Source organism: Berghia stephanieae, chromosome 15, assembly GCF_034508935.2.
Source record: "Berghia stephanieae isolate SIO BIC M18660-M18661 chromosome 15, UCSD_Bste_1.3, whole genome shotgun sequence".
NCBI lineage: Eukaryota > Metazoa > Mollusca > Gastropoda > Nudibranchia > Aeolidiidae > Berghia > Berghia stephanieae.
Window position 1 is genome coordinate 16705405 of NC_088374.1, and position 5000 is coordinate 16710404.

At 34.2% G+C, this 5000-nt stretch overlaps 1 protein-coding gene across 1 annotated transcript in view; it reads left to right on the forward strand.

Annotated features, from left to right (window-relative positions):
* LOC144960391 (uncharacterized) overlaps positions 1-5000 on the forward strand; it is a 128895-nt gene that overhangs the window by 82949 nt on the left and 40946 nt on the right. The gene's annotated exons all lie outside the window — the stretch shown is intronic.

Below are 5000 nucleotides of genomic sequence, written 5' to 3' on the forward strand. Positions count from 1 at the left end.
TCCATCAGATAACTTTACAGACAAAATGTTATCAAAGGAAAGTGATTTAGTTTGTAGATTATACAGTTTATAACTAATTAGAAGCTGTTCAAATATAACCTTTCACCTTAGGGAAGGATGATGTGGGTCGGGGATCAACTAAATCTATTAATATTACATTTTTTGTGGGATGATCATGCCCCAACCCTAACGTTTCCTTGTAATTTTGCAACTGATTTATATTTTATTGTCTTGATGAAAACCACCAACATCAATAGCAACTACCCTGAACCTGGATCTCTCTACATATCCGAAATTTCTGGATTCAGATGAGGCCGGATTAATCCTTGAAGAATTAAGAAATACTACAGTGCCCTCCGTACTAAAGTCACAACATGATCTTGACAGCCTCAAAACTCTGGCCCAGGACCTTGACCAATGGAAACAATTAACAACATGGATGGAGAGAGAGAGCAGCTATATCCACTAAATATGCTCAAAATCATAAGCAACATTTAACATTTAGAACGTGACATGACGCATGTTCGGCGCTGTTACAATTTTGTCGGACAGAGACAACGCTGTTAACGGCCAGGTACTCTTTACACCTTAGATCGACGAGAGAATATGAGTAAAGATCCTTCTCCCGGGACTCAACTATGCGCCGAGCGAGACTCAAACACAGGACTTTCCGATCCGAAAGCAAGTGTCATACCACTGGACCGCACAAAAAAAGGTAAATGAAAATGAAAATAGTGGAATCGATTTGATAGTATGTGAAAATGCGCTAGATAAAGACATTTTTCTACAAATCAGAATGAACGAATTTGTGCAGTTTAACACTTTTAGAATACAAGCGTTTTCAATCCTTTATTTTCAATCGAATTTTACAAGTAAAATGACAAATTCATTATCAAGCTTTAGATCCAATTCGATGTGATAACGTTTTGAGCACTTTATTCAATTATATTTTTTGGTGTAGTTTAATTTATTGTAATAATGGGCTCTATCTATGACCATGTTAGTTCAAGCTGTAAACGAATTAGTTTTTGATTAGAATAACCCAGCTGGGTCTGATTAGATCATAATTGAAATGAGGGGGAGGACAGGACCCTAAACAGAATCAACCAATGGGCGACCTGCCATTTGTTTAGGAACGCAGATGGAGGGAGGGAAATAGGAAGGGTGGGTACAAAACTCAATCATTCAATAAATGACGTGTCATATTGTAATTCGAGGAGGAGGAGAGGGGAGGAGATTTGTGGTTGAACCTATCATTTAAAATACGGAAACGACTGAAGACGTGCCATATCCTGATTTACGACAAGAGTTCAACATGAAAGTTTTCAGCTTAATGGTGAGTTTATATCTGCCTTTAATTCTAACATAATATATGTAACCACAGCTGCCTAGTACTACGAAATATTCGTAGAATTACAATTGTTGTCTCCAGCTACAGAACTGTATTCCCCTCTTTGACTCAATAAATCTTGTTGGAAAGGAAAGTTTAGTTCTGTAGAACCTATATTCAGGGCTTTGAAGAAATTGTGGATCATGGTAATGGCAATTTTTTTTTGGTAGGGTACCAAGAGAAGAAATGTGGTACTATCTAGGATCAAAGGAGAAATATATCAAAATTGTCCAAGATGTTTACAAAGGAAACAAAACAGTGGTAAGGACAGCTGTTGGATCAACTGATCGATTTAATGTAAGAGTTGTATTACACCAGGTATCTGCTCAGCCATTTTGCAATATAAGGTTCTAAACATCGTCGAGGGCAGGACGATGTATTCGATGAGTACTTTGATGATACAAGGAGGCGGAAAGGACTGGTGGTGTGAAGAGGGTAAGGATAAGTAGAGGTATTTGTGATCGCAAGAGGCAGTCATAACTGTTGAGAGAGTACAGACAAACATCAAGATAGAACACGTACAAGAATGGCAATGAAGGGTAGAAAGTACAACGGCTGAAATGAGAGGATGAGTTGTGACAAGAATTCGCAAGTAGGAAAATTAACGTGTACACATGTCTTGAGCAACACGAAAGAACAGAAAAATTGAGCGATGAGATGTGAAAGTCCTTGTGGACAAAATAAGGATACGAATCGAGTGACTGAGTGAAATTATCAATAAGTGAAATAGATTGAAGTTCGAGTAAAGGAAGAGGATCGTGGAGGATGTATTGCTCATAGCGGAAGAGGAAAGGGACGGCCAAACTCTGATTGTTAATAATTAAGGGACGTTGAGACTGGAATGAGAACATGTGCTCGACGAGTGCATGGAGATGGGATTCATTTGGATGAAACTGCGGTAACTTTGAAGAAGAAGAAGAAAAGAAGAAGAAGAAGAAGAAGAGAAGAAGAAGAAGAAGAAGAAGAAGAAGAAGAAGAAGAAGAAGAAGAAGAAGAAGAAGAAGAGAAGAAGAAGAAGAAGAAGAAGAAGAAGAAAGAAAGAAGAAGAAGAAGAAGAAGAAGAAGAAGAAGAAGAAGAAGAAGAAGAAGAAGAAGAAGAAGAAGAAGAGAAGAAGAAGAAGAAGAAGAAGAGAAGAAGAAGAAGAAGAAGAAGAAGAAGAAGAAGAAGAAGAAGAAAAGAAGAAGAAGAAGAAGAAGAAGAAGAAAGAAGAAGAAGAAGAAAGAAGAAGAAGAAGAAGAAAAGGAAGAAGAAGAAGGAGGAGGAGGAGGAGGAGGAGGAGGAGGAGGAGGAGGAGCAAGAAGAAGAGGTCAAGGCAAATTATTGATCTGTAAAGCCATTTATATTCACTTTTTCATTTTTTGACGATGTTGGTGATGGCGATGATGATGATGATGATGATGATGATGATGATGATGATGATGATGATGATGATGATGATGATGATGATGATATAATAATATATATAATATAATAATAATAATAATAATAATAATAATAATAATAATAATAATAATAATAATAATAATAATAATAATAATAATAATAATAATAATAATAATAATAATAATAATAATAATAATAATAATAATATTGTAGTTTATTTATATATTGAGCCCAATCCTCTATACAATAAAGCTCTAGGCTCGTAGGCTACTACTACAAATACAGAACGAAACCGCATTTGCAGTACTACTCTAAATAATGAAATAATTTATATCTACTAGTTGCAGTAATACTGCGAATAACGAATACGAACGCTATCTACTATTCACAGTACTACTGTGAATAGAGGAAATCACTATTCGTAGTCTACTGATGAGAATGATTCTATTCATGTGGGAAAGAAATCCTATCTAGTTTACGTGAAAAGAAATCACTATTCGTAGTTCTACTGTTAGGAATCAGATTGGAACTAGTGATGAGAACCATTCGTGTTCTACTGTGATAGGAATCCTATGTGTTCTACTAAGTAGAAATATTTCGTAGTTTACTTATTGAGATCCTTTCGTAGTTTCTTGATGAGGAAATCAATGTGTTTCTCAATAGTCTTTTGTTCTTGATAGAGAATCACTATTCTTCTACTGTGAGTAGAGAAACGTTCGCGTCTATACGAATAAGGAATACGATTCCATTTACTCGATAAGAATCCGATCGATTCTACTGCGATAGGAGTCAGATTCGTAGTCTCTGCATAGAGGTGCAGTGAAAGTAAATGGTATTATAACTAGAATCAGGCAAGAGTTCTTGTGCGATTAAGCTATCAGAAATAACCTGACAACGTCGAACGCAAATGTCAATTTATAATCTTGTCCTTAATTTGCTCTCATTTTTGCGACCATTTTTTTTTCTGTGTATTTTGTTTGATTTCTTCTTTGAGTGTCGTCATCATCTTATCGCATGATCTATCTGTTTGTTTTTCAATTGAATCTTATTTTTTGTTTGTTCTTTATTTTGTCTTGATTGTTTGATTTTCGTTTCTTGTTCTTTTGTTTCTGTTTTAATTTTTTTGATTCTTGTAAAAAAAAGGAAGTTGAGTTGCTTTTGATTTTCTTTTCTTTTCTTTTTTTCTTTTTTTATTTGTATTTTTTTTTTTTTTTTTTGTTGAGAAATTATTGACATTATTATCAGGATTCGCATACCGATAATTTGGCAGTTTTGTTGTTTTTTGCATTAATTTTTTTTTGGAGGTCAGATAGGTAAGTTGAGTTATGTTTCTTTTTGTTTGTAATGATTATATTGTTTTAATGGTTTGTTTGTTGAAAAATCTTTATCATATTTCCCAAAATGCTCGAGCGTATAGTTTAGCTAGATTAACTCAATAATTATCCTGCTATTTTGGTCAACTTTTCCAAATAACCTCGTTATTTTTGGAAGTTTTTGAGGTAAATTAATCGTCCAAAATATTGCTCCCATTGCATATCCGTGAGTCAACGACTTTTTGATTTTGTAAAGGGCTTAGATCACGCTTGCAGATATTGCCATTTATAAAAATTCATATTTAAAGGTCCATGCTCAAATTTTAAAAATATTGTTGCAAGTAACGCTATCAAGACATGTCTATGTTCACGTCCCAACAATAATGATTTCATTGGATGTCCTAACTATTACAAACAACAACAAATTTTTGGTCAACGATTAAACATTTATCTTTCAACTCCATAATACAATAACGGAGAACATCAACACATAATTGTATAAAATCTGCAGTGTTGGGCAATCCGCCTTTTGCAGATAAAGAACTTGAAGTTGAATGAGAAATACAGTTAAGTTGTAATTTATATTATGCTCAATTATTCATGATTCGTTAACTCCTTTATTTATGTTTTCAAAAATCTATGGTGATCAATAAATTATTAACACAATCATTCCGAAATCTAACAATGCCATACTGCTATGTCTCCACTCACATTCTCCACACTTTAGAATTCGCTCTTTATCATATTCTTAATATGAATAACTACAAAAGCAGTACGAAAAATTACAATTAAAGAATTATCGTCCTCTTTGGTGTTGTGGTAGCACATCGGCCCGATATTTTGGAGATTCTATCCCAGTACGAGTCACGTTCAATAGTTTGGGATAATTTCTTTTTCTAGTATGTTTCGTAAT